Raw genomic sequence first — 16,487 nt, forward strand, 5'->3', positions numbered from 1 at the left:
CTCACATGTCAGCTTCTCCCCAGAGTTCTCCCATCAGACACTTCTCTTTCAGAGAATATGTAACTGTGCCTTCTATTTGGAAACTAGAAGCCAGTAGATCTTACTTCTGCCAAACCTTCAACAGAGTTGGGCAGAACAGATCAATCAATCTCCATCAATTAAGAGTCTCAGGTAAATGGACTTTGAGTTTCTGGTTACAAACATTTTTTACATTTTGCAATAGGAATGAATTTAAGCATTCTATTCATTCTTGACATCAATACTCACAGCCTATGAAATATGTCCCTAAATTAGTGAGAGAGCCAGGCTAAAACCATGTTGAACTGCAAAGGTTTAACAACTGGCTCTTTGGGAAAGAAAAACTATATATATATATATATATATATATATATATATATATATATATATATATATATATATATATATATATACATATATATACATATATATATACATATATATATGTATATATATATATTGATCTATTCTATTAACATTTTCTCCATCACTTTCCCATCTAGATAATCAATATATTGTCTTGATCTGAAGTGTTAAATTTGATATTCTTTTAAAGATTTCATTTATTTTGAGTTTTTACAATTTTCCCCCTAATCTTACTTCCCTTCCCTACCCCCCCAAGAAAGCAATCTGTCAGTCTCTACATTGTTTCCATTGTATATATTGATCCAAATTGAGTGTGATGAGAGAGAAATCATATCTTTAAGGAAGAAACGTAAAATATAAGAGATAACAAGATCAGACAATAAGATGTTAGTTTTTTTTTCCTCTAAATTAAAGGAAATAGTCCGTGGATTTGTTCAAACTCCACCATTCTTTCTCTGGATGCAGATGGTATTCTCCATCACAGACAGCCCCAAATTGCCCCTGATTGTTGCACTGATGAAATGAGCAAGTCCATCAAGGTTGAACATCACCCCCATGTTGCTGTTAGGGTGTACAGTGTTCTTCTGGTTCTGTTCATCTCACTCGGCATCAGCTCATGCAAATCCCTCCAGGCTTCCCTGAATTCCCATCCATCCTGGTTTCTAATAGGACAATAGTGTTCCATGACATATATATATACCACAGTTTGCTAAGCCATTCCCCAATTAAAGGACATTTACTTGATTTCCAATTCTTTGCCACCACAAATAGGATGTTATGAATATTTTTGTGTAAGTGATGTTTTTACCATTTTTCATCACCCCTTTAGGGTTCAGACCCAGTAGTGCTATTATTGCTGGATCAAAGGGTATGCACAAAAAATTGATATTCTAAAAGAAATTAAAATGGTTAGAGCAGGCTTATTAAGAACAGAAAAGGATTATTTGGTTTAATCACTTTATGAATAAGATTGTAGTCCTTGATTTAAATTTAGTCCATTAGTTTGTTAATCTAATCTTGACTACCACTGGAAATGATAGTATTATATAGCAGAAAAGACTGGGAGTTAGGAGACATGAGATCTACTCAGGTGTGAGCTGGAATTAGGATTTCTGAAAAACAATTATTAAATTTTTGGTGTGAACATTTACCCTCAGAAATCAACAAATGCTACAAATCAGAGTTTGATGTATTGTTTTGTTGATAGTCTAGATTTAGGAAAGTAATGGGGAAATGTTAATGATGCAAATTAGTTTTAAAATCATGTCCTGTATGCTTTTTATAGAAGAGCCAGTTGTTAAACATGTTCAGTTCACCCCTTGTGTAGCCCTGATTCTAAAACTAATTTTACATATGTCTTTGGGCATATTATTCATACCTAATAACTCAATAAATATGAGTGATTACTCTGTTTAAGGGGGCAACTAGGTGGATCAATGGATAGAGTCAAGAAGTTGGGAAGATTCATCTTTCTGAGCTCAAATCTAATCTCAGATATGTGCTAACTGTGGAATACCGAGGAACTCTCTTTGCCTTGTTTGCCTCATTTTCCTCAACTATAAAATATACGGAAGAAGAAAGGGCAAAGGGCTCCAGCATCTTTGCCAAGAAAACCCTAAATGGGGACACAAAAAGTCAGACATTACTAAAATATTAAATTAAAACTGCACAAGTCATTTTATTTCATTGAGGTTTAATTTTCTATTAGTTCTTTCTAACTTTAAAGTTTTGTGATTTCAGGTTTTTTTTTAAAGGTGGGGAGGTTTCCGGGGAATAAGGTACTGTGAAAGAAAAATAAGAGAAGTAGATTAATTCAATAAGTGTTTTTCATTACTGATTATTGTATTGAACATAATAGTATTTTTGACTCTTAGGAAAAACTTAAAATAAGTTTTAAAACAGTGACTAATCTTTCTTTAGAACTGAAACTAGATCTCCCATCTTTGTCTCATTTTTATTCCACTATTTTATATTGCCAAAGTACCATGTTAATCACTGGGGACGACATAGTGATGAATCAGACACCATCCTTGCCTGCTAAAAGATTAAAATCAATTTAATAACCCTCAGTGAACATAACATTGGGTATAAGACCATTTCTTTTTTATTATTAGTTTGGAATGGGGAATTCTTTTTTTTTCATATTTTTGTTTTATTGCAATGGCTAATGTGACTTCATAATAACATAAAGAAGACCAAATGCTCCCTATTATGCTAATTATCAGTCCACCCAATGGTTAGCACTGAAAGATTAAAAACTGTAGCACAGAAGCTGATTTGTAAATAAGTAATACACCCCTGGTTATGTCATTGAACTCTTTACATGGCTGTTTCTTAGTCTTTGGAAAACTTAGTAAATTATCCATCTATTTCTAATGATGCTAGAAACAAAGAAAATATAATTCTATAACAGGTACACAAGATCACTTGATATTTAATTTAATTTATTTAGTTTAAATATTAACTAATTATTATTTTAAAAACCATAAACTAATGCTGACTTCTTAATACAAGATAGAATTATTGATAACAATGTCAAATATTCATAGAGCTATAGTTGATTTAGAGATAACATGGGAGAAATGACTGAAATTGCCTTCACAATTAAGAACATGCACTTTTTTCAAAAAATAACAGACTATCGGTCTTAGAGAAGGCTTTAAAACTCATATACTTTTGTTCAATAATTTTACACAGAAACAAATTGAGGTGTGGAAATGACATGACTTGTCAAAGGGCCAAGAGTTACAAAACAGAATTTTAGTCAGATTTTATGACCACAAACTAAATGGTAGCAAATCCATGTTCTTTAATAAGTGAGTTTGATCTTCAAGAACAGTTACAAGTCTTTAAGAATCAAGTATATTGGGGGCAGCTAAGGTAGGTAGCACAATGGATAGAGCACCAGCCCTGGAGTCAGTAGTAACTGAGTTCAAATCCAGCCTCAGACACTTTGTAATTGCCTGTGTGACCTTGGGCAAGTGGCTTAAATAAATGATTTTAAAAAACAACAACCAAGTATATTGAATAAGGTGAAATATCAAACTCTAATTTCCCATTTTAAAAGGAAAAAAATACATGCCAAACTATCCCTCTAAAGAGCAACAATAAAGTAATTATATTGGTTTGCTTATAATCTTTTTAGGAGCAGGAACTATTATTTATTTTACCTCGTATTCTTAAAGTCTGGCTACTAAGTGGTTCAGAGCATTGGGTCAGGAATCAGGAATACCTGCACTAAAATCCAGTCTCAGATATTGATTAGCTGTGAAACTCCAAGTCAATCATTCTATCTCTGTCTTATATTTGTCTTCTTGAGCCAAACGAATGCATGTAAAATGCATGTAAAATGTAAATAACAGCACCTCTCTTCCAGGTAGTGTTGTAAGGATAAAATAAGATAATATCTATAATATGTTTTACAAATTTTAAATCACTATATAAATGCTATTATAGGACTGATTTGACTCTGAGTGGAATCCCTAAGAGAAGTTGGTTTCAAAAATGTTTCTAATTAGATCCCTAGAATGCATATTCTATGAGGAGCTAGGGCTCCAGGACAAATATTTGATAGCTGTCAATGAAGTCAAATTGCCTAGAATTCTTGAACAATTCAAAACTTCACCATGTCTGAGCCATCTGAGCTTGAAATATTAAAAAATGTCCTAATGATAAGGATAAAAATATCAACTGGGAAAAAAGTAGCTGCCTCAGATATGTCTGATAAAAGTCCAATATATATGTAAGGAATTAACACAACTATATAAGACCAAAAGCTATTCCTTAATGGATATGTGGCCAATGATAAGAACAAAGAAGAATTTTAAAATAATTGCAACTACATGAAAGATTCCTCAAAGTTACTAATGATAAATGTAAATCAAAGCTACATTGAGCTTTTATCTCACACTCCAAAACTTGGCAAAGATGACAAAAAAGGATAGTTAATGATATAGAGTCTTCAGAAATGCAGATATACAGACATGACTGGAAGAACTGTGAATTTATTCAACTATTCTTGAGATCAATTTGGAATTATTCTGCTAGTAACTAAAATCTATGCATCCTTTCACCCAGAGAGCCTACAACTGGTACATGTCAAATAAGTCAATGGTAATGAAGCAGTCTCATGGACAGTTAGGTGGCACAGTGGATAGAGCACTGGCCCTGGAGTCAGGGGGACATGAATTCAAATCCAACCTCAGCCTCTTAATAATTGCCTAGCTGTGTGACTTTAGGCAAGTCACTTAACCTTATTGTCTTGCAAAAAAAAACCAAACAACAGAAAAAAGGAAGTTTCATCTATTCCAGACAACACATGTTATAATAGTAAAGAGCTATAAATTACTTATTCATTGTTTGGAGAATAGCTAAACAACTCTTGGTATACGAATCCAGTGAAATATTGTTGTTCCTTAAAAAAATAATGTAGTTGAATAATTTAGAGAAGCATGGAAAGAGTTATATCAACTGATGCAGGGCAAAATAACTACAATCAGGAAAATAGTATACATGATGTCAGTAAAGCAAAAGCATAAACAAAAAAAAATATTGTGAGCAATTATAATGACCAAAATTGGTCCTGGAAAAATCTTTTGAAATGTCCTTCCTCCCTTTGTACAGAGATGAAAATAGATGCTAATTAAGAAATATTGCTGGGGCAGCTAGTTGGTACAGTGGATAAAGCACCGGCCCTGGAGTCAGGAATACCTGGGTTCAAATTCGGTCTCAGACACTTAATAATTACCTAGCTGTGAGGCCTTGGGCAAGCCACTTAACCCCATTTGCCTTGAAAAACCTAAAAAATAAATATTACAAGTACTTATTTTTTCTTCAAGGATATGATTTTTCTCTCAACACATTCAATTTTGATCACTATATAGCATGAAAACAATGTAAAGATTATCAGACTACCTTCTGGCAGAGGAGAGAAGAAAGGGTGGAGGAAAAAGCATAAAATTCAAAATCTTTCCAAAAAATGATAGGTAAAAAGAAGTGTAAAGAAGGTATAAGCAAGGCCAGATAAAAGAGGATGAATATAAATACAAGACAAAGTCCTATATATTGTGGGGAAATCTGAAGCTCAGAATGAGCTGAAGATAAAGAGAGAAATGAAGAACAAAAGGAAAATATAGGTTCAAATCCTGGTTCTGACACAATTGGAGTAGTCTTTACCAAGTCACTTAATTTCATTTTGTTATGTTTAAAAATAAGGGAATTCCATTAAATAAACTTTAAAGTCTCTTTCAAATTAAAAGAAATATTTCAAATAGTGTCGATGCATTGGTTTTACTAAAAGAAATTTTTACATTTTTTTCAAGGGAAAACTAATTGAAGAGAGGTTTGTATATATTCAGTAATGAAGTTGAAATAAAACAAAATTAATCAATTTAATTTGATTTTTTGAAAAGTCTACCACTTCATTACTTCCAGGATTCATTATTTTATTGATACTGGCACTTGATTTTTATTTTCCATATAAAAAGAGGCAGTTTCATAAGAGGCTGTGACTAAAAAGAAAAAAAATCCTCAGTCCATGGCCATTCTTTGGAGAATAATTCCTCTGATCTTGTCCAGGGTTAGATTTTGATAGACAAACACAATCTTTCATTCAACTACTCAAAACCATTCTAATTCTATAGAACCTGACAGAACCTGCTGGATCCCAGAGTCATCTTCATGCCAAGAGATATCATTGGCAGAGAAGAGCAGTGAGCATCAGTAAGCAAAAATGTCACAATAACAACAGAGGAAATTATGCAATAAAAACAGTCGTTGTTGTTTGACCTTCATTTTAAAAGAGGACCAGTGATAGCATATGTTGGCTTGTAGCTTGCATATAAATTGAAGTGAAACAGAATTGAACAAAATTGTCAGCCTCATTCTCTCTCTTCAAGAGTCACTGAAGTTCAATGAAAGGACAAATGTCAAAAGAACTCGTGGATACAGTGGATAATCTTGGCTTCTTTTATGATAACCAAGCCTGAGACTGCTTCAGCTGCCTTTATAGCCATGAGGACAAACTCCAGATGAAATTTTTCACGTTTCACCAATGGGTTTAAGGTCTGTCAGTTACCCTCCACCTGTTTTAGCTCATCTACCCAGATGGTTTTACTGGAGTGTGGTTGCTGCATATGCTGCATCTTCTTGCATTCACAGGTACGAGTTGGGTGACTAGTTGGAAAGCAAAACGATGTATAGGATGTTAAAGGAGTACTACCACCTCTGGTATGAAAACTTGCTGAAGTCTTTTGGGTGACTGCTTATCCAATCTTGAAATAGAGACTAAAGGAATTCTGGACCAAAATAAAAGAAATTTAAGCCTATTTTCTTACCAAAAAACATGCTACTCCTAATGCTTTAAATATATATGGTAATTTCATAGTTGACTTATTTTTGAAGAGAAAACAACGTTAGCCCCAGAACTTTCTCATAGAATCCTAGGTCCTATGACCTGACAGAAACCCTTGTTTAGCTAAATTATGATCTGACATTTATCTTATCTGGGTCTTACAAAAACCAAAAAGAACTATATTTCAACTATCTATCTTCCAATTGCCTCCTTAGTCCCACCTTTAAAGAGCTCAGAAAATCAGAATCTAGGGAGGAAAAAGAAACCAGGAGCATTGGGGAGCTATTGCAAGAAAACAAATTCTAATTTATTGATTTTCTTTGCTTAACTTTGTACAGCCCTAGACAATACAAAGAGAAGAAGCTGGCAATTTCCTTTCCATTCTTTTATGTATATGTTAAGTGCTCAAATTCCTTCAACTCCTTTTCAACATTTATGTATGGCATCCTTATCACATACTTAATTTATACTACACCCTGTACTAGTTGCTGGAGAAGGCAGCCTTCGAGAAGTTTTCCAATTGCCTCTGAGAGAATGGGCCGTGGTGTATATACTGACATGTGTGTGACATATTTATGACATGTGTGTGACATGTGTGTGACATGTGTGTATCATTTTATATTAGTATTATCTGTGTCTGTTTCATATCTCCCTTCTAGATTATAAGCTCTTTGATGGGAGAAATGCATCTTTTCTAAATTAGCTATTATTATATCTTCCCTTAAGAAGTCTACTGGGAGATATAAGATAAAAACCATATGAAAAGAGGGATATAAATCTTTTCCATTTCTAAAATACTATGGTTCTGCTCATTTTCTTCAAGAGGTGAATTTAGGGACTCTAGTCCTCAATTTTATTCTATATGAGGATTTGACTCTATGGTTGAATAGAACCCCAAATAAGGTTATTGGAATAAGATAAATGAATATTTCTCTCATATTAATAGTCAGTTACTATTGGGATCAAATCCAGGATCTTTTTCCTCTCTTATTTCCTCAGTCTTTACTAGGTCAAATGAGTAGCTGAGGAATAGGGCAAATAATGAGACTGTGTTCAGCATTTTCCTCAATCTTGTTCAGACCTCACTTAACTGGGATCCAATTTAGATTTGATCATAAGGTAAAGAGATTTTAGTCTTGGTGTATTTTGGTCTTGGGTGGAGGGGTAGATCCCTTGTCTAGATTTCCCTAAATTTGGGGTGTTCTTGGAGCAAAAGGAACAAAATAAAAGTCCCTTATTACAATAGGTTCACTATTCATTATAATATTCATTCTTCTTAATAATTGTTAATCAATCAGAGTTGATTATCATCTTCTGGAAACACCCAATCTTTCAAGGGTACATGGCATAAATAGACCACCATGATCCATCTTTGGTTTTCCAAAGGCAGCCAAATGACCATCCTTTTATTAATTTTTTGCTAGCCATAATTAACAAAATGATTATGTCTCACAAATGCTTTATACATCACAGGAGGTTAATCTCTCTAATTCTTCTAAATGCTTCCAGGGCTATTTTGATTCTCCTACATATCTGATATATCTAGAGTTATAGGTGAGTATTACTTCAGCTGAATGATGCAGATTTCAAGATTGGTCTGTTTACAAGGAATGTCCATTGAGTTTTGGTCTGAAAAACAACAGAATAAATGGAAGTAATAGATGAAGAGCAAAGACTTTTTCTTGAGTCAAGTCTCCCTTCTAATTCTTTCAACAGGAACTTTGCCTGCTTATGTCAATTATTAGATTTGAGTCAGGCTTTATTCTTGCTAGAACTAAAAGAAACTTTTTATCATTTATGACAGCATTATGCTTTGGGGTATTGCTGCATTGGTGCTCGTCAGAGCAGAAAGTTTTGCTTCCTTTCACCCAATTTCTTGGGGCCTCACTGGTTCATTTTGAAGAAAAGCAACATCCCCAGGTTTCTACATCTTGGCATTTTACCACTGAGCAATCTTTCTTTTCCTGAATTTCTAATTAAGAGTTGAATAGAATTTTGAGAGCATCAGGACAAAGACTCACACGACCCATCTTGCTACAGTAACATGAAATGGAGAAAATACCCTTGGGAAATGGATAATGGGAGAGCTGAATTTTCTTCTTTGTTACTTATTTAGCAGAATGGATTAGGAATTGGCTTCAAATTCAACAAGACCCAGGTTCCAGTCTCACCTCTGACATATGCTGCAAGGTAGAGTGTTTCATATAATTAGAGGGAGTTTTCTCTCCTGAGAATTCACTATACTAACAAAATTGTAAATCCTGTCCCTACACCTATCCTTTTATATAACCTTACTGTTAATAGATTAATTTCAAACTTCTCTGGGAAAATTCAGAAAGGACAACATAGGGTCCCAGAGCTGAGGTTGAATAGCAATAGCTTAGATATAACATTTGATTTTACTCTTGGGGACAGCTAGATGGTAAAATGTACAGAATTCTGGGCCTGTATTTAGGAAATCTCATCTTCCTGAATTCAAAGCTAGCCTGAGTGTCTATAGGCAAATAACTTAACCCTGTTTCCCTCAGTTCTTCATCTATAAAATGAATTGGAGAAGAAAATGGGAAAAAAAAACTATTCAGTTACTTTTGTCAAGAAAACCTCAATGGGATCACAAAGAATCAGATATAGTTGAAAAAGAACTGAAAAACAAAAACATTTTGGTTGCCAGTGTCTCCATTTGATCATTATGTCAATAAATAAATATGAATAAAACTAATATGTGTCAGTTCAGAAGAAGTACCCAAAGGAAATTAGCTAATTTTCCTGAGATAGAAAAAAAATTCCTTCCTTGCAGATGCTTAGTGTCTTATTTTGATTTAAAGAATCAACAAATTAACTTATATTTATTGGTTCATTAAAGGATAACTATACCTATTTGAGGTTAATAAAAAGTATAGTAGAGAAATAGTTTCTGTAGTTATTAAAAACCTTTCATTAAAATGACTCAAGTCTGCCCATCTCCCATAGTAGTAGTTGTATAATAATTTGATTGTTGAGATATTGTCACCAGTCAGGAAGGAATTCAGATGGTAGGAATGTCTGTGTACTTCCTAATGAACATGACAGGGATGAATGCATAGGAATCTTTAACATTTTATTGAAAATTAAGTGATTAAAATGAGAAAAATGAGGTCAAAAAGAAAGAAAAAAAGGGAAAGAAAGGAAGGAAAGAAAAGGAAAGAAAAACGAGGGAAAAGTGTTGGAGGCTTGAGGGGAATGTGAGGCTAAACTAAACAAGTGATGGAAAATAATTCCTAAAAAATTAGTGGAAGCTAATGATTCCATGAGACACAAAGAAACAATTTAAGTCAAAAAAATGAAAAAGTAGAAAAGAATGTGAAATAGATGAAGAAAATAAAATTTAAGACGTCTTAGATTATTTGAAAGAAAAGATAAAAATAGTTTAATAATCAATTTTTGGAAAATTATAAAGGAAAACCGCCCTAATATCTTGGAACCAGAGAAAATAACAGAAATTGAAAGAATTCACTGATCACCTCCTAAAATAGATTCAAAAATGAAAAATCCCAGGAATATTCCAGAATTATAAGGTCAAGGAGAAAATATTGCAAGTACCAAGAAAACATGATATCAAAAATACATGTAAAAATGCAAAACATTCCCATATAAGTCACAATGGAAAAACAAAAGAAATCCAAGTAAGACAATAAAGTTAAAAAAAAAACACATGCTTCAATAGGCACTCAGAATTCATAAATTTTCTCTCAAGAGGTTAAAAAGTATTTTTCATCATGGGTCCTTTGAAATTTTCTTGGAACATTTTCTTGATCTCTAGAGTATCTAAGACTTTCACAGTCAGTCATCCTTACAATATGGCTGTTACTGTGTGCAATATTCTTGTTCTGCTCACTTTGTATCACTTCATACGAGACTTCTGGGTTTCTTGAAAAGAGAGAAACTCTACTTGTTATTACTTTAGAAAATCCTGGAAAAAAAACTTGCATGAACTAGTGCTGAATGAAATGAGAAGAATCAGAGAACATTGTACACAATAATAGCATATTAAGATGATCGACCATGATGGGAGTAGCCCCTTTCAGCAGTTCAGTGATCAAGGACAGTCCTGAGAGATGTGTTATGGAAACTGCCATCCATCTAGAGGGGAAAAAAGAGCTTTGGACTGAATGCTGAACAAAGCATACTATGTTCATTTTTTAAAAGTTATTTTATGTCTTTTCTAAAGTTTTTTTGACCCTTAGTTCTAATTCTGATTTCACTACTAACTAATACAGAAATATGTTAAACACAATTTTCACATGTAAAACCTATAACAGATTGGTTGATGCCATGAGGTAGGGGGAAGGAAAGGAGGGTGGCAGAAAAATGTGGAACTCAAAAGTTTGCAATAGGATGACTGTTGAAACCTATCTATGCATATAATTAGAGAAAAAGAAAAGAAAAAGGAAAAAACCTGCTATGAATATTTTTATACAAATAGGTCTTTTCCCTTTTCTTTAATTTCTTTGGGATATAGGTCCACTACTAGTATTGCTGGATCAAAGGGTGTGCACATTTTATAGCCCTTTTGGCATAGTTCTAATTTGTTCTCCAGTATGAAAAATTATAAGCTTCTTAAGGGTAAGGGTTTTCTTTTCTTTCTTTTTTGTATGCCTAGTGCTAAGTACTGAACCTAACACAAAGTAAATATTTAACTAATATTTAATAATTAATTGATAAGACAGTGAGGTCATCTGGTTATGAAACTATCATCCCTTGCCCTTCACATTTTACCAGTCCATTTTTAACTAATATAAATTTCTATGTATGAATTATTTCTCTCCATTTGAATGTAAGTTCTGAAGAGGCAGACTGTTTCATTCTAGCACAGTGACTGGCATATTTTGCCAGGGTGATGATGTATTGACACTTGTGTGATTCCATAAGTGTAGATAAGAAGTGTCAAATATATGACCCAACATTCATGATTGGAACTGAGCTAGATTATAATGTATACATAAAAAAGGCAAACAGGAGAAAAGAAACAGAATACTATTCAATAAGATTAAATTGGCTACCTTCCTACACGGGATGATGATAAAGATAACTCTTGAGAACTGTATCTCTATTAGAGATACTTAAATGCTTAGACAGATGATATTTGATGGAATGATTTTTAAAAATTAAGATGTTACAAAAAAGGATTTAACCAAGACAGTAGAATGGGGTAAATGTCATCACATGAAGTGGCACAAAGGACCTACTACAATAGAAGGAAAGAAGAGAAGGCTGAGAATTGCTTGAATTAATAATATTGGAAGGGATGTGGGAAAATTGGGACATTACTACATTGTTGGTGGAGTTGTAAACTGAACCAGCCTTTCAGGAAAGGTTGGAATTATGGAATTAAATTTGGAATTATGCCCAAAGGGAAATAAAATCGTGCATACCCTTTAATCCAGTAATATCACTACTAAGTCTGTATCCAAAAGAGATCATAAGAATGGAAGAAAAAAAACCTACATGCATAAAATTGTTTATAGCAATTCTTTTCATAATGACAAAGAATTGGAAATTGAGGGAATGCAATCAATTGAGGAATGACTAAACAAATTGTGGTATATGAATGTGATGTAGTACTATTTTTCTATAAGAAATCATGAGGGACTTCAGAAAAATCTGAAAAGATTTCCAAGAATTAATGCTGAGTGAAGTGAGCAGAATCATAAGAATATTATACACATTAACAGCAACATTGTGTGATTTGCTCAACTCTGCAGTTCTGTAATGAAAACCATTCTAAAGGACTTCGATGGGAAATACTATCCACATCCAGAGAATGAGCTGAGGAGTCTGAATGCAGAACAAAGCTTACTATTTTTGATTTTTAAAATTTGTTTTATGTTTTATGGGGTTTTTCCTTCTTGTGTTTTTTCTTTTTGTTCTAATTCTTCTTTCACAACAAGATTAATATGAAAATATTTTTAACATTGTTACACATGTATAATCTACATTAGAATGCTCACTGTCAGGAGAAGTGGGAAGGAAGGAAGGGAGGAGAAAAATGTGAAACTCAAAACCTTACAGAAATGAATATTGAAAACTATCTTTGCATGTTGTTGGAAAAATAAATAAAAAAGAATCAATCAAATGAATTTAAAAGAATCAAAAGAAATGCAATAAAATGTAAAATACCTCATGGGAAAAGCAATTGGCCTGGAAAATAGAGCCAGAAGATCAGAACTAAGCTAAAAATTTGACTTCCAATATCAAGACCAAAGAGAAGGTAAAAAAGGTTAAGAAAATATAAGGGATTTAGCAGAACTAAATTTTACATTTAGTAATAAAATGTTTACATTCTGTATGGAAAGAAAATAATGATAATTCTTTTTTCCCCGCTATTCCAAATATTTTAATAAGAGTTCTCTGCAAGGAATTTAAAACACCGATTTGTGAGGATGATCTCCATTGGAGAGAGAGAGAATACAGAACACAGGTAGCCGCGGAGCTGAGGAATTTTCTGGATTTTGGGCCGGAGCTGAGAGTCCACTGCTTTCTGATCAGCCTTGCACTGCTCTGTAATCTCATATTTCTCTTTCTCTGTGTCAAAAATCTCTCCTTCTTGGTGTCTGGGTTTACGGAGCCTCTTTTTCTTCTTAAAGTAAGCATCAGTAAGATGATTTGGAATTTTTACACCAGAAAGGTTAACCCTGATAGAGGTGGCAATGACAAATTTCTGATGGGTCCTTCGTAGAGGAATGATTGGTGGTCAGAGGTCCAGTCACCAGTAGCAAACCACTAGCTAGCTGCTTCAGAAAAACCACAGGCTTGCCCCGTGGCAGCCAGTGAGCATGATCAGAACTGCGCCTGGGGTGATGCTAGACCGAAATTTCCTCACATGATTGCTGAAGGGTTTTTTGCCATGACTTAGGAGTTTTCTCGGCACATCTTCACTAGGGTAATACCTGGGCATTTTGCGAATCTTTACCAGTCGGTTTCCTCCATTTTTATCACCACCAACTGGCTTTGAGATAGTAGCAGGCACCCTGTCTTTCTTTCTCCTTTCAATCCGGGTTTTTGGTGCAGCATATTTCTGCTTGTACATGGCTCTGCGGGAATACATTGCAGACCTGGAGTATCTGCCGATCCCTCGGGCCAGGACTGGGTTTCGACTGCAATGCTTTCTAGGTTTTTCCACCACCTTTTCAGCCCCCATCGTCCTTTTTGGCCTTCCTTCCCTTTTTTTCCTTTCTGACCTTCTTTTCCTTTGGAGGCTTTGGGGGGTTTTTGTCTGCCCTCTTGAGAGAAGGAGAAAGAGCAATAATGATAATTCTTAAAGATTGTATCTCTGATGTTACAGCTGGAAGGAATATATATATAGACAGAGGGTACAGGAGTAAAAGGAATTTGAGAGAATAATATAGAAAAATGGGAGATGAGAAAGAGTTGTGCAATGGGTACAGGAGGAAATGAGAGATCAAATGAGATAAATTATTTCACATCAAGAGACAAGAAAATTTCTTACAATGAAGGGGAATAAGGGAAGTTGGGTGATGAGCATCACTTGAACTTTACTCACATCAATATTAGCAAAGAGGAAATTATATAAACAACTAGTTAAATACAGAAGTCCTTCTTACCTGAAAGGGAAATAAAAGTGGAGGATATTAAGCAAAGGTAAGAAGGACTGACAGAAGAGAGAGGAGGTGGTAAACAGAAATAAAACACTGGTGAGGAGGGAAGGTTTAAAAGGAGGGAGAAAAATAAACAGGAGGAAGAATGGGATGGAGAGAAAAGACACAGTAATCATAACTGTGAATGTGAATAGATGAACTGTGTAAAGTACATCAAAACCAGAATCCTACAATATGGTGTTTACAAAAATCATACTTGAAGCAGATGGATGCACACAGAGAATAGGTAAGGGATTGGGGCAGAAATTATTATGCTTCAGTTGAAGTATTAAAAAAAAAACAGGGGTAGCAATTAATCTCAGACAAAGTAAAAGCAAATATAGACCTAATTAAAAGAGATAAGGAAAGAAATTACATCTTTCTAGAAGGTACCATGTATAATGAAGTAATATCAATTCTAAACATACATATACCAAGTGGTATAGCATCCAAATTCTTAGAGAACTTAAGTGAGTCATAGGAAGAAAAAAAGAGCAAAACTATACTAGTGGTAGATATCAATTGTCCCCTCTGAGAACTCAATAAATCCAACCAAGAAAATAAAACAAGAAACAAGGGAGGCAAATAGCAGATCTATGGAGAGAAGAATTTGTGATCAAACAAAAGTTAGAGAACAAAACAAAATGTAAAATAGGTAATTTTGATTATGTTAAACTAAAAACTTTTGTAAAAACAAAATCAATGCAACCAAGATTAGAAGGAAAGTAGAAAGCTGGGAAACAATCTCTACCACAAATTTCTCTGTTAGAGATCTGATTTCTCAAATATTTAGAGAGAACTAAGTCAAATTTATAATTTATCTATGAAATTATTTTTACTCATGGATTTTTCATCTGTTTATTCTTTCACAACTTAAGCTAACATCGAACTATGATGCTTATGATATAACATATATAAAGCTATATCAAACTGCCTACCATTTTCAGAAGAGAGAAAGGAAGGAGGGAGGAAGAAAAATTTTGGAATTCAAAATCTTACAAAAATAAGTGCTAAAAGTTTTCTTGAGAAGTAATTAAGTAAAATAAAATATTTAAAAATAAAATGTATTGGCAAATATTTAACAAAATAAATAAAATTATAATAGATATGAACATATTGTCCACAAGGGTTGTTATATACTGCTTAGTGACATTGAATCTTATTGAGTTTCACACAACTTTTATAGAGAAGTACTAGTGAGGAAATTCCTTATAGAAATTGACTTTATCAACTGTAGTATAACTTATAGTCTTATATAGTTTGAAATTTATTTTTCAATTTTATAACAATGGCTAAAATTTATTTTAAATTATGAGATTTTGTTACAATTTTTAAAGGTTTCTTCTAGTTCCTCTTATAGTGTGATTTAAATGAACTCAGGATTTCCTGACTCCAAGGCCAGTTCTCTACCTGCTGTGCAATATTGCCTGTCACTCCAGATGTACTGAAAGCTTAATAAAGGATTGTTAAATTGAATTGACTTGTTTATACAAGTGCATGCCATAATCTGGGTGAGAGACTTTCTTCACTTACCCTTTGACTGTTCTGAGTGACTTATTGAGAATATACTATTTTTCTATAATATTTCATTAGTTATCAAGCCCATATGACTACATGTGATATTCTTATCCCAACTTTCATGTGAATTTTCATATGAAAAATTTCAATTCACTAAGTGCATAAAAATAAAAAAAATTTCAATTAATTCTTATGACCCAGATCTGTCACTAGAGATCAATAAAGAAAGTACACGAAGAAGTACATAATGCCAGGAAATAGCATGTATGTGGCTACAAAATTACATGACATTTCTAAATGACTGGGATAATTAGATAAGGCACTTATGAAATATTTTTACATGCCGGGCAATCACTGTACTAAGTGCTAGGACCATAAATACTATAAAATAGAGATGGTTGACTGTTATCCTTTATTCTCAAAGGCATTATTATTTTGGATTTCAAGATACAATGTATCTGACTATGCGTGATCAGACCACTATGAGTTCAGACAGAAATGTGGACAGACCACAGATTGGACAGAAATAGTCTTTATGATCACTTGGAGTGGAGATATCTTTAAATTAGGGCATCTCACATTTCTTTTAGGTTGCTGCA

General features: G+C 33.5%; 1 pseudogene; it reads right to left on the minus strand.

Moving 5' to 3' along the window:
* Positions 1-13,109: 13,109 nt before the first annotated feature.
* LOC141487769 (large ribosomal subunit protein eL6-like) lies at positions 13,110-13,983 on the minus strand (annotated as a pseudogene).
* Positions 13,984-16,487: the final 2,504 nt, after the last annotated feature.

This window comes from Macrotis lagotis, chromosome 1 (genome assembly GCF_037893015.1).
Source record: "Macrotis lagotis isolate mMagLag1 chromosome 1, bilby.v1.9.chrom.fasta, whole genome shotgun sequence".
In the NCBI taxonomy this organism is placed as follows: Eukaryota; Metazoa; Chordata; class Mammalia; order Peramelemorphia; family Peramelidae; genus Macrotis; species Macrotis lagotis.